Below are 20,340 nucleotides of genomic sequence, written 5' to 3'. Positions count from 1 at the left end.
GGTCTATGGCTAATATGTGATTATGTGGTCTATATGATTCCATTCAAGAAAAAACAATGCAAAAAAAAAAAAAGGCTTTTGCTTTCACTCTTCATTCACAGGAGTGAGGTATTTTTTGTATGTGGGGTTAGAAAAGGGGAATAGATTAAATCAACAACACAAAGCTTTTTTTTTTTTTTAAGTCTTATCACAGAAGATTGGAAAACTTTAAAATTCAGCTTGAATGAAAATTTACCTAAAACCTGTTTCTGAGGGCAGTAGAAAAACTTTTGGAAATTTTGAAGGATTTACTTTCTTTTTTTTTTTTTTTAATGTTTTAATACATTTATCTTAAATCAAAAAGCAATCAAGTGACCTTTGTGACTTCACCCAAACCCTTTCACTTCTATTCAATATTGGAAGAAAAAATTGGACTGCCATCATCTCCAAATTTCCATAAATATACATAATTTCAATGATGCTGGCTTGTTTGTAATTTTCTTGAGTTTGCATTATTTTTTGACAACTTCATGAGAAAAAGCAATAGATTCCTGATTTTTTTTTTTAAAAAAAAGGAGACAAAACAAAACAGAACAACAAAACCACCTACATTTCTCTGTTGGAAGCCATTACAGAGAATGTATTTACTTTTACCCAAGACCTCTAATTTTAGTCATCATCCCTGGGTCTGACATGATGTACAACTTATGAAATCCTCCTTATCCATCTGAGGAACCTGCACAGAAATAGATTGTTTCAGTTGGTGATAGAGAACATGTCCCTCTCTTTCTTCGTTAGATGTAGAAAGCCCAATAAGTGTAGGCTAGGGAGACTACACTCATACTCCTCTAGCTGGATAATATGTGTACACCTGCTTCTCTACCCATTGAATCAGAACATTTTGTACATCTCATCTCTTTACATCCACAATATTCTGAAATGAAAGATGTCTTACTATAGAAGTCTGCAGTCCTGCAAATAAATAAAACTCTAACTCCACACTTGGTATGCGTGGTAACCAGTGCAGCTTCTAAAGACAAGAAAACACAATGGGCCAATTCACAGAATTCCTGATCTGGGTTGCTGCTTTTAATACTTTGTCTCAACTAGCACAGCTACCAATCCAAGTTTAACATGGGACTTTCTGTCACAATAGCTGTATGTAACTCTGTATTGTTACCACATTATTATAATTTTTATTATTTCAGTTATTCTAGAATTGTCACAAACTTTTACTAGCTCAATGATATTTTTTGGCTTTGTGATTTCCAAAAACAAGCCATGCTCTACTTGAGTACATTAAATTATTAAAATGAAATTCCTCTCCTTCCTCCCAAGATATTAATTGTTATTTTGCATTTGACAAGACCTCAGGCTAGCTCAGTGATTGCCTTTGTACCTGTCCATGGACTGGGAGAACAGAAGATTTTCTGATTGCTTTCACTACCAGTACTTACACTGTTGAGGTGGAACCACTTTCATTTTGGCAAAGAGACAGCAAGAAAGCATCTGTATAGAGTCCCAGAACAGATGCACTGTTGAATATAAACTGATACTGAAAGATAAATTTATAATAAAAATATTAAACCATCAGATTACGACCTCTTTCACCTGACAAGATTTTGATGTATAAATGGAATGTTTAATGGGCTGCATTAATGTAATTAATTTACCATAATTATAAAAGTACACTTAGTCCACAGCTCCATTTTCTAATCTGATTTTTCCTATTAAATTGACATCTCCAGCTGACTTTCACATTCCCACTTGTAATAACTAACTTCTTCAGGCTTTTAACCTTTAAAATCTTAAAGCAAATTAAATTCTTCATAATTCTATAACCCCCAAAACTACATTTTCTTCACTAAAAGTATGAATAGGAGAAAAAGGAAATGCCACTTTGCTTTTCACTGCAAGAACTAGAAGAAAAAGTCTAGTAACATATGCAACCTGATAGGTTTTCATTATGCTCTTAAAACAGTTAATTCAACTGGATCTTATGCATGCATTACCCTGAGATAGATTTCCCTCATTAACTTAAATAACAGTAGACATAAATCTTGACATAATCTTCTCTGTGAACTTTACTGTCCGTAAAGCATATGGAGTCTTCTTTGCCAGAGAGAAACTCAGTCATTTTTACACTCCTGGTGTGGAGCCAGGTTTTTGTATCAGTGTGGCTGGCAGGATGAATCAGCAAAATAACTCTACCTCCCAGTCTTTTATTGAGTCCTATCAGATTACCAAGTTTTTAAAGGCCTCATGAAAGGTTCACGAACTAAGCCGCACATTTATAAGTGAGGATAAACAGACTGTCAGTCACCATCAGTGACAAAGCCATACTTGGGCACCAATGTGAACACAACATGAACATCATCAAAATCTAATAGTCCCTCTCTTGGCATTCTTACATAACCTGAATCAGGGGTACTAGTGCAACTGCAGCCAAAACATTAGTTTCTTATTGTATAACCTTTTGCTGCGTTGTGTACCTGAATATGTAGCTCATCATTTCCCTGTCGTCTAATCTGTGGTGAGAAGCAAAGCTTTCTCATTTGGAAGAGGGAAGAAATTCTGCCTTCAACATGAGTAAAGGAAAGTTGTAGCATTTACTATAGTCATCAGCTGGTTGTATTGTGGGGAAGTTAAGTCAAGAGTCCACAAATAAAAGGCATTTAGGAGTACAAGAAGAGCAGGGAAAAGGCTGGGGAAAAGCAAGTCCTGAGAAAAAAGTAAATTTAAAAGGCTTAGAGATGCTATCTAGAAAAGACCAAGAAAATACTCAAGCAATAGAGGATTTCAGTAATATGATATATTATTATAATATACCATATTACTGAAATCTTCTCTTATAACTATAATATGGCATATTCCTTCCAAGTAAAACTTGAAAGTCAGCCAGAAGCCAGTCTGCAAGCAAAAACAGGGGCTGACAGACACTCACTTGGGACAACCCTTCATTATCAGTTCCAGTGGAGTACCTTTCTCACTGATTGGATGGCCAATCTTGATTTTCCACAGGTTTAACCATCAGAATCCTGAGGACATCTGAATTTCTTTCATCTATGACATCTTCTAGATATATTTCTAATTTCTTTAAGATTCCAGACATGGAATGTCTCAATGATTGAGACTCGTGAGTGTCATTACCATTTAGTGGGAAAGATTGTCCTGATCCTTTTACCTCATACAAATAGACAGATATATGGGCACACATTTATATCAATTGCAGTTTTCCTTCTATGTCCCCACAGACCACATTTTAAGAAAACTCTAAATTAAATAGAGTCAGCAGATAGGCAGATTTATAAAGAAAACAAATAAGACAAACCTTTTTTCGTATCTTCTGCAGCTCAAGGATGCTCACATCATCACTGCTCTAGGTAAAACATGTAGACAAGATAATTTTTAAATTAGTTTATACCCCAAGCCCTCTGGACACATGGAGAATAAACAGTAATAAATGAGGATTTCTCTTCTCAGTAAGACAGAGACATGCAACAAATCACAGGAGGAAAGTTCCTTTGCAACAATTGGAAAGTTAATAGGTTTTTTCAATGTCCTGCTTGAAAATTAATCTTCCACTTAATCAAACTCTTATGGATAAATAATACTTTTCCTGTCAACAAGACTAGATTTAATAATATTTCTTATCTTGAAATGGCAGTCTGGAAAATATTGGTGCTTTTTTTCTATTTTTATTGTAACTTAAACTTTTTTTGTGTGCTTGGACCTATACTCAGGCCAGACCTCTTAAGCAGTTTGGACAGATAAAACCTACATGATCCTCAAGCCAGAATGTTTCTGCATATGTATAGCAGAATCAGAGTGAGGGACATGCCTCAGGAGACATCTCCTGAGTTTGACGTGCCTCTGAGTTGAGCAGTGGGCCTTTCAGCACACAGTTTAAGACTCAAGTCCTTAAATTCTACCTGGTTTAGGTGGAAGTCCTTTGTTTCAACTGGTCCCCACTAACAAAAAGATGTATATTGCCCTCTCTAGCTGGTAATTCCCTGCTGCAATATCTGATGGGTATTGCAAACTTGCAAGCATTAGAAGCACTTTCAAGTTTAGTATTCACCATCCTTTCATTACTTGAAAAGTCTTGTTTCTTTTCTTTCTGTCCAATTTTCTGTGGGTCAAACTGCCTTCATTTGCTTTGTCACAGATTTCTACATCTCCAAATGTGCTTTATGTGGTTTCACAAGGTTGAAAGAGGAAAGCTAAATTTGATTTTTCAGATACATGGGGTAGGGATTCACCCCATCATATTTTTGAAGCTGGGATAATCAGCAGTGGTTTCACTCAAGGATATGGTTCTGAATGAAACTAGACTGTATGCTTGCATGATAAAAATACTTAAATATAAATGTCATCTGTGTGCATGTAAAATGCTACAAGGATTCCATTCAAGACATAATTTTAGACTACAAAATTGCTAACTATACTCCTTAAATATTGAGAATAAGGGGATCAGGAACAAAAAGCAGAAGCATGACATTGATGCAAATAATTTTCCTCCTAAATTTTTTCTCTCTATGATATGATAAAATGATGAATAAAATAAATATAATATATATTATAAGAGCTTAAGAGACAAAAAGTATCAACAGAGTAGCTAACTGAAATACTTCTAACCCTATCCAATAAAATACATTGCAACAGCATCCCAATAGATATTTTTTTTCCACAAGCAGTTTATAGATAAGGCACAGGTCTCTAAAGTGAAACACTGGCTCAGAACTGTAAGTCAGGAACAGATTAATGCTAAGAACAGTGATGGAGGAAATACAATAAAACTCCCACTGAAAAGTCTTTCTATATTAGTTTTCTTGGCTGTAATTGTTTGTTGTCATACTCACAAAGTTCTCAACAAGAAAAAGAATAGAAATCAAAAATTTAGCTTTGGTCTCATGATAGACTCTTAAAACTTCAGATAAATATTGCAGAATTTAGTTTGAAACACTTGTATTTTCCAGTAAATATTAATCTTGAAAGGGATTTTTTTCATTTTTTCATGAACATTTGACTTAATTTTCTCCACATTTATAGATAATATGTTTTTTTATTTTCAATATTTTTCAGTCACCTGTTGAATTATTACAACTACAATACTTCATATTTCACATACAGTCCTGGAACTCTGTATTAGCACTTGGATTGATTTACAGAAACTTCTGAAAACACCTATCATGGGAAAAAATAAGTTAGCTATTAATGAAAAGTGAAAAATACAAAAAATAGTAATAATAATAAAAAAGACATCTCAGCTTTTATCAGCTCACCAAGACTGCAGCTCAAGGGGAAAAAAAATCTTTTTAAATTGCATCTCAGAACACAAGTTCTTCACAACAGAACTGGAAGAAACTCTGAATCAAGCAATTATCTAAATTTCTGTAGCAGGTCAGAATTTGATTTTGTCTTTTATTTCTCCAAGATTAACTGAAGAAACTTTAAAAAGGAGGCTTTCTGAATTCAACATTAAAATGCATGACAGTCCAAACTGTATGCAGCAATTTCAGTCACTTTAATATTCAATACAGCACAAGAACTACATTGCTAACTGAGTTCATTCTGGCACATAAATTTCCATTCACTGTGGCATTTATCTGAGACTATACTTCATTCCTCTACAGCACTCATCTAAATACAGGAGAAAGTCACAGAATCCTGTGCTAGGCAGGATATTGAGTTTGTGCCACAAGTGCAGGAATTACCTGTGATTTATTTATTCCTATGTTGGTAAATTAGTGAGAGGACTGCTCATGTGGATCTCCACTGAGGAGACAGCAGAGTAAGACCATGGAGGTTTGGAATGAAATATTTTATATGGAACACATCTCCTCTGCACTTGAGCAAACCATCTATTACCCTTTGTCTTGATTCCACTCTCTAAGAGACAGGATAAGCCATCCCAAGTAACTTTCAATACTACAAGGATTTTAAAAATACAAAAAAAAAAAAATTCATAGCTCTTTTTAACAGAGATAAGAATGACACACAGATTGAAAACAGCAAGAGTTGTTTATATCACACAAAAGGAAGAACAGTGCCACTGTTAGCTGTTCCAGGCAAAATATTTCCCATCCCCCTTCCACTACTTTTTACTCCAAAGCCCTTCACAAGTATGCAGCTTCAAACATTTAGTGTAAACTGGAAGAAATGACAGGAGGATGTGAGCTGATGCAGTTGATATGTGGGAGGTGCCATGTTCTTTTATTTCTTCTTATACTTGGGACCAAAACCCCTTGCTATCTATTCTCTTTCTGCCCTTTCTTTTTCTTCCTCTTCCATTCTTTCTCCCTCTTTATCACCTAAAACTCTTCAAGAAGGCAATTTCCAAGTCTTCTTGTTTATATTTGCATTAGGTTGGGTCAGGCAACCTTGGCCTCTGCTGTCAGGTGCAACTCAAGGCATGCTGCAGACACTCCATCTGCCAGTTTGCCTGCCCCAGGGCTGGGAGCCCTGCAGCTGCCTCGGCACCACTCCACACTTGTGTTAATTAACCCAGGCACACGCTGATGAAGCTGTAATGCTTTCAGAGTCTGACAAGTATCTCTGTTGCACTGTGTAGTTAGAGCTGTTATAGTCTGTTGCTCCTCATTGTCACAAATATTTTTGCATTATACTTTATAATGCTGTCATTAATTAGTTGCTACATGACCCACTTGGTTTTATCATTTTTTTCTAATACCAGTCTTCCTATCTTTTCTGACTTCACCATTACATTCTTTTCATTTTTTATGACTTACCCAAGATCTTCCCTTTTCTAGTTTTGGTATTTCTGTTCTATTGACACCTCTCTCTCTCTTTCTTCTTTCAGCATTTTAAAAATGGATTAATTTATTTTATTATTACTAATTTTAACCTTCTCTACACCCTGGCCTTTTTGAGGAAAAGGCTGAGTGTAGAAACATGACAGACAAAAGCAGAAATGTTTATCAAGAGGAAGTCAACACTTGAGATCTATAATGCCATTAACCACTATAACATATGAGTTGACAGTAACCTTGTTTTTCTTATTTTATATTTATGAAACCCAGTTTCTGCTTTTCTGGAAAGTGAGTCTTAGGGTGAGAAGAAGATAGGAAGTCCTAACACTAGACTTGCTGCCTTCTATAATTTGCAGGCTAAGACAAAACATTCCTATTCCCTGGTACCTTATGGTCACAGACAGAGAGAAGCTTCTGGCAGCTGCTTGCTGTGTTTGCATCAGCTCTAGGTAGTTCTCTGCTCCCATTTAGTTGCACATATCACTTTCTACACACTCTCTGATGATGGAAGATGCTGCTAAAAGCACAGCAAAGAAAGCTGTCTCTAAGGGCCCCGTACATTCAACAGCAAAAGGACTCTGCAGCTCCTTTTATGGCTGTTGAATTAAGAAGTTCAGAGAAATTCTTAATCTCGCCTAGCAATTTCTTTTCCTTTGCCTCTACCTCTACCAATCTTTCTCTGCATGGTTCATGGACCACAAAAATGGCAAATCAACAATTTCTTTTATTTTTTTCTGCTCAGGTATTTGTAATTGAAATGTTAAAATTGCTAGGAAGGGAGAGAGCATGGCTATGGAGGCCCCAGAAGGAACAAGAAGAGAAAGAGATAAAAGGATGACAAGTTTGGATGACAGAGCCCATCATGAAGGTTCCAGAACATCCATCTATGCTTGATTTCACAAAAACACCCAAAGTGGGAAAACAAAGGACACTTTAAAAGAAAGGATAGACCATGTGAGATGGAAAGGATAGACCATTGGAGAGCATGGCAGGAGACACAAAAAAGAAAAAAGAGTTTGTCAGCAGAGCTGCCTAAAGACTCTCAGGGGTCAAACACAATGGAGACACACCATCCACAATTCACATCCAGGAACCAGCCCATGGCCAGCAAACACGCTAACCAAATGTTTCTTCTCCCTTCCTCCTTCTCCACCTACTCCATACAAAAGGAGTTCAGTCACCTCCAAAACGACCGACTGACCTAATGTGTTCACCATCTTAAACACATGAAGAAGATATTATAAGGAAAGCAATCTATCAAGACCCAAATTCAGAGACAGCAATTTAAATCAACACATTTCCACAGGCACTGGAACTTTACAAATGTTAGACCAGTGGAGCAAATACAAAAGATACAATAGAACGTCTGAACGAAAACTAACCAAAACTTTGTTTACAAAATGTTGTAACATTAACTGGAATAATGCAATGAGAAATAAGTCTAACTCTGAATATGGCTAAAACAGTCTCAAATATGAGCACTTAGAGAAAAGATTTCTACCAGATATTTATAGAGTCCCTGTAGAAGTCAGGACTCAGTCAACCATTTACACAAAAATGCTAGAGTTTCAGAAAAGCAAAGATGGTTGGACGATAACTTCTGGCATAGCTCTTACACTGCAATGAAAAAAATTTCCAAATGGTTGTTTACAAGGTAGATCTCATTCCTCTGTGCAAATATTTTGCAGGATATTTTTTTTCCTTAACATCCCCTGTGGCTGATTTCATTAATTAATATCAGGTTGAAAGACAGGTTCAAGCTTCAGTGAAGGTCTGAATGAAATGTTTTTAGCAAATTTACAGCTCTAAACTAATGGTGAACCTATATGTAATGACAAAGGTATTCAGGAATTAATTTCTCTGCTTCTCAGTTTAGGCAAAAGCTTTTATGTGATGCGCTGGTGCTGAATGGATGCCTTATTGCAGGGTACTGACTGGGTCTGTTTCACGGATACCATTGCAACTCCGGTTGCAATTGTTCAGAAAACTTCCCTGAAAATGGGTTGCAAATAACAGAACTTGGAGAGCAGGGCAGAGGTGGGTAGGTGTATTTTTTAACCTGCATTTAAGTGAACTCTTCCATCACAGTGCAATATTTTGATGGGACTAAAGAAAACTAAAAAAAATGCTGTGAAATGCCTGGGTACTGGAGTAGCCTCCTGAAAAACACCTACAAACATATATCCTCCAAAAGACCAATTACTGGGCATCTCCAGAATCAAAATTAAGTCCCTCACATCTTTGGCCAACACACTAGCTACTTTGGAGGTTAGAACCAAGACCCAAAATTAACATCAGCTTGAAATCAATGACAAATAAAAGAAAATCAAAATTATAAAGATAGCATTGTAGGGAAATATGCAGAAAACTTATGGATGAAGAAGGTCTTAAAGACCTGAATATTTATCAATCCTCTAAAGTTGTAGTTATAGAGAAATGAGGTCTGAAAAGGACATATAGACATCAGTAACAGAATTATGTCAAGTGGAGGAAAATTTCAAAGTACTGAAATCTTATAATAATTAGACCAGGGAAACTAGAATTCAGCTTCCTAAACTACTTCTGTGAGACAAGAAAATGAAAACAAAAATAGTAAAAACATGAAACAAACTAGTAGTCAAATATTTAAATAAGTATAATAATTATTTACTTCCCATTATCAGGGAGAAGATTGTGCATCTTGAACCTCCTCCAGGTTAAAACCAGTTTGCTTTTTCTGAACTTTTTGCAACTAGAGCCACCAAATAAACATTGAAAATCATTCACCACCACCACATCCATCATCAGTTCTCAAGGATGGGACTACCAATGTGAGGACTCCATAAAGAAAGCTTCCTTCCATGTGTATTGTTTAAGGGTACGAAGCCTCCTACTCTACACACTTTGGACGGGACCTTGATGGTCTGTTGAGGCACTGGGTCACAAACTGCTGGAGAGCAAAAAGAAAAGCTGCTAAATGGAACCCACTCCCCTACAACATTTAGTACAAGTAAGTTTTACATCCCATTGGGCTCTCCCTCTTCCTATAACAACAACAGAGCCTGATATTTCTGAAGACAACACTTACAACACAATTGGAAAAGGGCTGCTATCAGCTATGTAACACAGGAGTGTAGTTCCATTACTAAATTCCTTACCGCAATCTATTAGTGAGCAAGTTGCAGCTGTGGGACTGCACACATGGGTGCTTCAGACTGCTGAAACTGAAATATATACCCTGGCTCACTAGGTATACAGTTTTAAAGAGGAAAATATACTTAATCCCATTTGCAATAAAGTGCCTCCCAAGAGACAAGTTATGGTTGAAATGTTGACTGATGGCCCAAATCTTAGACTTTTGGAATAATTTAGAGAGAGTACTACTTCTGAAGAATTCAAAGGAGAGAACATTTTTCCTTTTTTTCTCCTGAAGCTGATGAGTCAAAGAGAAGTAGAAGATATATGAACTCGACTGAGTTCTCATTGATTTATACCTCACAACTGACCCTAAAACGTGGATATCTCCAGGTGGATTTGGCAGCCTCAGGCTGAAATATTATGAATTCATCTAGAAAGAGCATTTTGAAAAATATGGTTAACAAGAAATCACCTTCAAAGCAAGTTTTCTTACTCTCTGTCTCTGTAGAAACAGAGATAGAGACAATATTTACAAGTCCAAGTGGTAAATTAATATAAAATATAAATGTGCAAATAGTCATAGCCTGTTTTATTAATATAAAAACTTTCCAATACCTCTAAGTTTCTTCCTCTAAGAAAAAACATTTAATACTAGCATTTGGAATAGTTGTCTAAAATATTTATCTCCTCTGTAATTCTACCAGATTGACAGAAAAGGCAGCTCTTCAATTTGTTTCAGGAACTGTAGACAGTTTCAGGAACTGTAGACATATTTGAAACTAATATGTACTTAGATTTTTTTTTTTTTTTTTTTTTTAGCCTCTATGTAATTCTTTGGTAATTCCCTAGCTATTTAAAAAAATGTTAGCTCCTAGAACTACCAGAAGCTTCACAAAGAGATTCTTTTATTTTGATCTGATTTTTTTTTTTTGTTGGAAGTCAGTACATTCCAAATCAGTTGGAATATCAAGGGGGAAAAAAAAACAGTGATTGAATATAGCCCAATATTTAATGATTTATTTCTAGCAGGCTGGTACAATAGATTAATATATCCCTGAAATATTAATTTTCATTAAAGACTGTTACAGCAGAAATTTAAACTCAAAAAAATTATGCAATACCTAGTAGTGACACCATTTAATAGGCTTAAGTTCTATTTCTTTCTGTATACTTTCCTGCACTAAAATCAGGTAGAAATGCTCAATATCATCAGTAAATACAAAATATACATGACAACATTTTACCAAATTTTCATGCATACTTTGCATGGCAATAATAATGGAGAGAAAAGGTCAAATTCAAATCTATTTCCCACTGCACATTCTGTTGATATTTATCTCCCTTTAATATTTAGGTTAAATTACATAGCTGGTTATCTTACACCATGGAATCTTTGATAACACGAGTTATTTTCCTGCATAAATACTGACTACAATGACAATGTACCTGCAGTCATCCCACACAAGTCATTGTGTGTTCTGAATTATTGAACATACTGTTCTCCTTACAGTCAGTAAGGAAAAGTCAGTCTCCGTTCTGGCAGTAGTTTTAACAGAAGAACTTATCCTGAAAGGGAAGAAACATCCCCTGAATAAGGAAAAACTAAGACAGGGCTGGAAGAAGACTCAAGATGCACATGTCTGGCCTTCAGTAGGAAAGAAAACTCATGTAGATCATCTCTAACCAATATAATTTTTTTTTTTTACTCTATACAGCATGAACTGAAGAAGGTTCCACACACTTTCTTGGTAGGCTATTCCAGTGGTTTATGAACCTCACCATTTAAAAGTTGTTTCTTCACTTGTCAGCAACATTTACAGATTATTTCTATTTTCTACTAGTAATACTGGGGTGTGGGGAAGCAATTGCCATCTTTTTATTAGGGGTTTGCATATTTTGCAAAATATATAATCTCTTTTTAAACTTACTAGAGTGGAATTCTTTCATGATTTTCACTATTTTCCAAATCTGACGGATTTATTTTCTTCTGAATATCCTTCACTTTTTAGCTATGCATTCATTCAAGGATGATACTTAGAGCTTCACACACTGTTCCAGCTGAGAGTTTTAGTCACATCAGATAATAATAATTATCTCCCATGTGTTACAAGCAAAATTCCTGCTACTTCACTTCAATAAAAGACCTGTGATTTTACTCCTATAACAAAAGGAAGAAAGTTTATGTGACCTTTTCCTTTTTCTAGACATATTGCTGACCATCTGCTGCAATCCTCCACTGCAGTACCGGTGATTAGCTGGTTCATCATTTCTCAAAGTTTATTCTGGTGTTTTCCTGTCCTATTTAATATATATCCAACACAGTTAAATCCAGAGGTGTTCTAACTATATGCTGCATTCTAACAACAAACCTAATTTTTAAAGCATTAGATAGAGCTGTACCAAGGAAGGCCCTTTCAATTTGAGAGAAAACCACAGAGTGTGGGGGACAGGATCAGCCAGTTGCATGAATTGCACTGATCAGCACTTTCACCTGGGCAATGTCACTGGTCATTTTGCTCATATCACGTAAGAGGATATCAGAATTCTTACTGGGTAAAATGACAAAGGCTGCTCTATTTCTTTATCCACTAGATGATCATCTTCCACTGAAGAAAGTAAACAGATTTTTATGACACACTTTGCTCTTGTCAAATTTTTCTGGTTTTCTTCTTATTTCATTATCCTCTAGGTTCTAGAAATTGTTTCATAATTCATTTAGAGCATGTTTTTCCTTCCCTAGCACTGTACATTGTGCTCATTTTTTTTCACCCTAAACTACATTTTCTACATATTGTTTATTCTTCTTCAGTCCCCAAGGATCTAACCTGCCCTCCATCATTTTTCAAAAGTAATTAATGATTAAAAAAATGCCTATTGTTTTTTTAAGCCCTTGAAGATAAAAAGACATTACAGTTTCCCAATTAAAAATGGCTAAGTTAATAAAAGAATCTTAAAATTGCTCTTTCTCTGTCCATATTAAAAATTAATGCATTAGAAATATAATTACAATGTATCTTTATTCTTCCAAAACAAATGCTTTAATGCTATCTTTTTTTTTGAAGAGTGATGGATGCTTTCCTTTATATATCTATTTTTTCCATGAATCTTTTCATTTTTTTTGCAAATTAGGCAGGTTACATGCTAGTTTAGTTCTCTATATTATGTATTCACTTATGCTATCCTTTTTTTATTGTCTTTAGCCTTTCTTCTGCTCCTCAGATACAATCAAGATGCAGAAAAGATATTTTTGAGTACACAAAAAGTAAAGTACCTTCTCAGTCACTACTGATTACATTTGAGAAGCAATGGAAGAAAGCTAAATATCCATGAACTCAAAAAGTGTACACAAAATATATTGAAAGTATAATCAAGAAATGAGGACCACAGGAAACACTGCAGAAATATTGAAAAGACCCAAAAGTCCAAAACCAAACAACCAGAAAAACCACAAAATAAGGGAACCAAACAAACCCAAAATAACAAAAAACCCCAACCTCTCCATATGCTTTCATATCTCTACTTCTGCACTAATATAAATTGCCACTGTTTTTTTAACATATTCCATTTTCTCATAACATATATTTAGAAGGTGTGAAGAGAGAGCTTTATTACTTAGCTGTTTTTCCCAAGAGACCCTGATTTGCCCAAGTTTATTAACTTTGCCACTGTATTCCTTTCTGTGGGGATGTCATTTCAGAAACTTTTCCAACACCTTAATAGGTCACTTAAACTTCTCCCTGCATTCTCCCTGTGGAGTGAGAATATAGCCCAAAATAGTCACATTCTCTGCCTCCTCCACTTTCTGAAACAAAAGTCTAACTGTCAGTGTGGCTTTACAGTGCCACTCAGGCTTGCTGTGACCTGTCATACTGTTTTCCCTCAATAACTGAAGTCTAACATTGTCATTAGCTTCTGTGCTTTGGATAGCTCTTTAAATTTCTAAGGATCAGACACATGAAAAATAGAGGAACTTCTTGTTCTTCTAATGCTTAACTAGTGACACTGTGTATTTGAGTAAGTTTGAAAAGCAGCCAAAGTCTTGATGAGCTGTTGAATATAGCAAGTGGAAAAACTTGAAGTTTATTTAGACAGACTTTACCATTTTTACTCATGCTGATAGTACTTTATTCCATAAGTAATTGCATTGATTTAGTTCATTACTCCAGGTTTAGGGATAAACAGTGCCAGAAAGAAAACTTAGGGTGAAATAACAGGGGGAGGGAGGAGCATGTGAAATCAGTGACATGGCACTTAACTTTGTATTTCTTAATTAAACAGTTCTCTCTGTAGCTACAATTATGGGACTTGCAATTAAAGACTGTAAAACCATGTTAATGATTTATTCATGTTCAATGAGTAATTTAAACTGCTTAGATTAAGTAGTTTTAATAAAATACAAATAGAGGATGAAAACACATCAGATAAAGCAAACCAAGATGGATAGCTACTTCTATTTACATAAATTTATGCAGCAGCCAGTTGATAAACACGTGTTACAGACAATATTTAATTAGCAATTTAATTGGGGAATACAAACATACACTAGAGAATTCAAACGTAGATTTTCTTCAGTGTGATTTGACTCTCATAAACATAAAGTGTAAGAGAAGAGAGATCAGCTAGGCACCAGAATGACATATATAATAAGATACATTGGAAACATTTTTGTCCTTCACTACCCAATATCTACAAATAGAAAAGAAATAGAACAATATCTAAGATATTTATCTAAAATAAAAAAATGAATTTTTAAATGCTCTTTTCTCACTAGTCACTATAAAAGTCTAAACTAGCTTCAGTGTGGACATGAAAATCCTCCAAATAATAATTAAATCAATCCTCTACAAATTACCAGTTTTACAGGTGTTTTCCTCAAAGCTCACATGTAACTCAAATAATAATTTCAACCCAAAAAGATAATTTCAGTTGCATATACGATATAAAAAATGGAAATAGAAGACTGTGTAATCATAGGATTATAAGGACTCCTACTGGGTGAGCAGAAGTGAAGCAACATGAAGTAAAAATGCTAAGGTGCAGATGTCAGTGTAGGCAGGTGGTTGAGAAAGAGAAAAGAACATGAAAAAGCTGCGGATAAATGAAGAACACTTGGTCTGAAGCTGTACCTATGCATCAAGGCTAACTAGGCTAGTCTGAGGTTTATGACTAAAGGGGCACTGCCCTCCATCTGTATGCAGATCCTATTGCACTACAGCTGCATGTGAAGATTTTGCTCACAGAGAATAGATCATCTCTGCTGCAACAACCACCTCTCAGTTGTTCTCTTGCCTGAGGGCCCAGCTGACATAGGAAAAGCCTCAATACCGTAAATGCATACATCATACCATGAAGAGGAACCATGGGTACACCAGGAATGTTGGAAGATACGTTGGTAACTTGCTCCTGAGACTTTTCTGGAGCAACATGGAAAAGCAGCAGAAACAAGCTGAGTCAAACATTTTGGGCTAGAAGTAGCCCATGGGCTAATGGCTGCTCCTCCCTGTTCTCCAGATTCTTTAAAACTTTAAAGCAACTTCAATGACCTACTGTCAGAGACTGGAATGTTATGATTAATCATTTAAACATTATTATAAAGCACTTTTTTCCCATTATGACAAAACTGTATGAAGAAGTTGCGACCACCAAAGACTACTCTTGCCTGGATCTGCCTCCTTTCTGGAACTTTGACTGTGAATTAAGACACCTAAGGGAACTTGAGATAAAAGTGACACTATTGTCCAGTTATCTCAGGTCTGGGGAGAAGTAAACAAGACTGAGGGAGAAGAATGTATTCACAAGAAAGCCACACCCATCAGCTGTCCTGAATGCAATCTCTGTCTGGGTCCAAGGTTGGGGAGTCCATAGCCCACAGGCTCACCTGCTGAGGCCAGGTTTGCACACTGCCCCCCAGACGAGATGGGGGAGGAGATGTTCTGTAGGGGATTGTTTGAACTATCAGAAGTAAAACATTTTTTCTTATTTTCAGTCCTGCACAGCAGAACTTACAACAGATAATATTCAGAGCATAAAGTAGTGAGCTAATCATCATTAAAAGTACACTCAAACATGGGGCAAGGGACCAAAGCAATTGTGTCAGAATTTATAAACATCTTCCATAGGTTAATGAAGCTTTTGGAACTTCTTGCATCTGACAGAACCAAGGGCCAAGCCAAATCCATTTTTTAAGGTCTTAGGAGTAGGGAACATTAATATTGACAGACATTTGAAGGATAATAGGGTTATTTAAGAAAATGTTTCCCTTAGATTCATACATGCAGGCTTTAAGTTGTGCATAATACTTAGAGGTAGAATCCATTAATGAGCTAAGCTGATAGATGGATATCTATGACAGACATCAGCTTTCACTGATACAACCACACTGATACATCCAAATTTCAATAAAAACCAAAAAAACACACTTATCCCATACTATAGTAAGCCATCATATTTTCACTGCATGATTAAGTATAGCACAGAGATCCCTGACTTAGTAGAGTCAAAGGCACTGTGTTGACTGATTTAAACAGACATTCTTAACAACTTGTGCTGAAGCTAATTATCCCTTTAAGATGCAATAGCACTTGTGACTCTAGAATTCTAGGATGCATATTTCTACAACCTGTGTTGGAGTAAACTTCAAGCTAGACATCCACAACATCCATAACAGAAAATCTGAATGGGCAAAATTAGAAGATCCATAGAAAACAAGCAGCTTAAACACCTCTTGCCTACTATAATCAGCTAACTTCAGAGAATGTTTCAAATGCAGCCTGCTTCTTAAGTCTCAGATAAATTCAGCTTCGTAGTAGTTATATTGAGACCTACCAAAAAAAAACCATTCCACTTCCAAGTGAACTTAAATTGTCCAAATCTAGAATTCTATTAATTTAAATTGCTGACAGAACTTTCAAAATAATAATAAAAAATAATTTTAAAAAACCCATATAGTGGACATCAGTGCAGTTACTTTGTGTACCCCACTACCAGACATAAATGCACTCATTCAAATTTACTAATAATCAAACTTGAATTGGGGTATCAATACAGGCTAAGGCATGAAGGGATGGGGAGAAGCCCTAGGAAGAAGGACTTAGGGTTAATAATTGATAGAAAGCTGGACATGGGCCAGCAACAGGCATTATCAGTCCAGAAGACCAACATACCCTGGGCTGCATCCAAAGCTGTTGGGGTGAGGGAGGTGATTCTGTCCCTCTGCTCTTCTCTGGTGAGACCCCACCTGGAACACTGCTTCCAGCTCTGGTGTCCCAGCACAAGAAAGACATGGAATTGTTGGAGTCCAAACAGGAGCCACAAAATTAATCAGAGTTCGAACATTTATCCTATGAAGAACACTTCTCTCAGCTGAGAGAGGTTCATCTTGGGGAAGAGAAGGCTCTGGGGAAACCTCATTGCAGCCTTTCAGTGCTTAATAAGAATTTAGAAAGATAGAGACAAATTTTTAGCAGAGTCTGTGGAGATAGAACAAGAAATAAAGAATTAAAAAAAAAAAAAAAAAAAAGGGCAGATTTAGACTAGATATAAGGAAGAAATTCTTTACTGTGAGGGTGATGAAACACTGGAACAGATTGCTCAGAGAGGTGGTAGATGTCCTGAACCTGGAAATATTCAAGGTCAGGTTGGACAGGACTTTCAGCAACCTGATGTAGTGGACCACATCAATGCCCATGGAAGGGAGGTTGGACTAGATGATCTCTAAAGGTCCCTTCCAACCCAAACTGTTCTATGATTCTGTAGTCTGGTAATAGTAAACTTCCTAATTGTTGGCTGTGGGAACTCAAAATGTCTCTCAGACATTTTTAGAGGTTCCAGGCCTTGGTCAGAAGCATTCTAGACCCTTGCAGACAGCTGAAAAACAACTATGATTTTGAGTTTGAGCCATGGAATGAATTACCAGCTTTGGAGGTGGAACAAGCAATCACAAAAGGTTAGATAGTATAGTATAAGTAGTTACGAAGTAGAGGGGAAATTTTTTTAGTATTGTACAGGGGGGTTTTAGCACATGTACAGGGGGGTTTTCACTTTGTACATGGGGGTCAGAAGTTCTAAGATGGAGGAAAGTGGGCTGATCCCATCCTTCTTCCTTCTTCTTCCTTGCCTCCATGTTCTTGGTGATGTTGGCACTCACAGATTGGTTTAGAGTAGAAAAACACTTGGCAACGTAGGTAATAGGTATTGGGGAATAATTGTAAACATGTTATACGTAATATATCTTATAAAAGATAGCAGCAACCCTGGGCGGAGGGAGAGACAAAGAAGACAGCAGATAGAGAGGATGTCAGGGTGTGTGTGCCTCTACCCAGGCCACTGATCAAATAGCTGCAGTCCAAGAACATAATCTGTTAGATAACTAGCAATAAACTGCCTTGAGACCGAACAGCTAAGCCTGCGGAGTTTTTCTTTGGAAGCACGGATTGGAGGAGGAATTTCACCACCACATGTGGCCCCAAAACAAGGCTGGGGTTCCCACAGTTGGCCTCTGCTCAAGTCTCACATTCTGAAACTGATTGCTCTCCATATCTTTTCTCCCATGAGAGTTCTATGGTTCTCCCATACTGTTTCAGAGGATAAGTCAGTGGATTTTATATGAACAAGACAGTGGTATTTACTTGCATTTTTTTGTGTGGTTGGTTCTAATAGAAGGCTGCCTGGTCCTCCATCCTTCTTTGTCTGCCTTACCTAAGAATGCTCCACAGCTGAGGACAAAAAGCAAGATGGGTGAACCACAACTTTCATGTTCATCTCCATGAGCCTTCTTCTCCTACTTCCCGTAAGGTCTCTTCAAACTTTTTTGAGATTTGACAGAAGTACAAAAAACCTGAAATACATACATACATTAGTGCCTACACTACTTTGGTAACCAAATTTTTTAAAAATCCATACCATTTCAGTTGCCTCTGAAGTGTTACTTCAACACTTCAGATTAGGGTATTACAGGAATTTAGATAATGATCCTGCTGGGCTCAGTGACTCTGTGACTCTTTGTGTCACTACCCTTCTTAGGTTTCCACCAGTCTGAATGAAACTGGCCTCTGCAGCAAAAGCAGTTGTCATTCCCCACTTACCTACAAAGGTTTTTGTGCATTTGGCTGTTCACACCTAGACCATACTATTCTTAAGCCATATTTTTAAAGGCAGGCTATAAGTCAACATAAGGGTATAATTTATATTTTTCAGAGTTTATTAACTATGAAAATATTCATGCATCAAATTTCTCCTTTGGCATCCTCCAGAGATGTTCAAAAGTGTTGTCCTTTGCTGCTGGGTATGTCAGAGTTTAATGGGAGTATATACTCATTAGTAAAATGGCTACATACCAAAAAAACTTTAATAAACCTTCAATCAGACATCACACTTCTCTAACAAAAAACATACTTCAAAGCCTTAGTTGCTAGTTAAAAGCCTTACAAATTACAAGATCTACAATGAGCTTTGCAGAACAGCATTGCAATGTGTTTGTTTTCTTCCTGCTGTTGCCTCCTCATGAATTGCCTGGCATTTGAGAAAAACCATCATGGTAGCAGCAGCAGGAACACATTTTGTTTTGTTCTTTCTGAAACCTATCCATTCCTCAGCCACAGATTCACAGTTAAATTTCTCTCTTTTACTCATAACACCACCAAATGGCAAAAAAATGGCATTATTCCATGATATTTGAGAAAATATGGATCATCTTTTTTATGATGTTCCAAATACAAAATTTGCCAAGACATAAAAAAGTTGTAGAAAATCCTGTGTTTCAGGTCCAACACACATGTTTGTGTATGTTCTGGAGCATTTTGGATGTGCTACAGTGAAACACCAACAGTCTAACATATTAAACATGAATAGGCCAGTTTGTATTTTACATATTAATAACAGGAAAAAACAAGGAGACCTTTGTATACTAGGCAAATCTAGTAAATATTAGTAAAATAACAACCTCCTTGGAACATACTTGGCAAGGTAATTAATTTTTTGCCCTTCCTATATTATAACTTATCAGCCAATAACCAATAACCAATACCAATAACTCTGTACCATATTGCCTTAGAGTCATCTTTTAGATGGAAATTTTTAGAATACCCAAAGTCTATGCCCACAGCCTGCCTTCTGTGACTCTGCCCTCTTCAGGTGTCATTCTGTGTTCAACATCCAGCTCTAACTCCATTAATCTAAATTATCCCAGAACTATTATTTAGTGACAGGACTGGCGATTTTTGTTAAATCCACCTTGCTCTCCTAAAGTGTCAATGAAGATAGTTGAAAGATAAACGGCTCAGTTAAATCATCTCTAATAGATATAAATATGTTTAACTTCTTGTATTTCCTGATGAAGAAGAATATTAATTTAAATGAACCAAGATATATTAATGTAAATATACTGAATACTAATTGAAATATGAAATATTAAAATAAAATAATGACTTCATTTTTAAAGTGTTAGTATAAAAGACATTTATAAAAATAAATT

The 20,340-nt window shown here is 36.2% G+C and overlaps 1 long non-coding RNA gene across 1 annotated transcript in view; it reads right to left on the bottom strand.

Moving 5' to 3' along the window:
• The window catches only part of LOC110470897 (uncharacterized), a 123,448-nt gene that overhangs the window by 2,089 nt on the left and 101,019 nt on the right, over positions 1 to 20,340 (bottom strand). Inside the window, exon 6 of the long non-coding RNA XR_014952836.1 lies at positions 3,311 to 3,358. This is a non-coding gene — a long non-coding RNA (uncharacterized LOC110470897). The remainder of the gene's footprint in view (positions 1 to 3,310; positions 3,359 to 20,340) is intronic.

The sequence above is a fragment of the Lonchura striata genome, chromosome 2 (assembly GCF_050655825.1).
Source record: "Lonchura striata isolate lonStrDom1 chromosome 2, ASM5065582v1, whole genome shotgun sequence".
NCBI classification, from domain to species: domain Eukaryota; kingdom Metazoa; phylum Chordata; class Aves; order Passeriformes; family Estrildidae; genus Lonchura; species Lonchura striata.
This window is presented reverse-complemented; position numbering and strand designations above follow the sequence as displayed.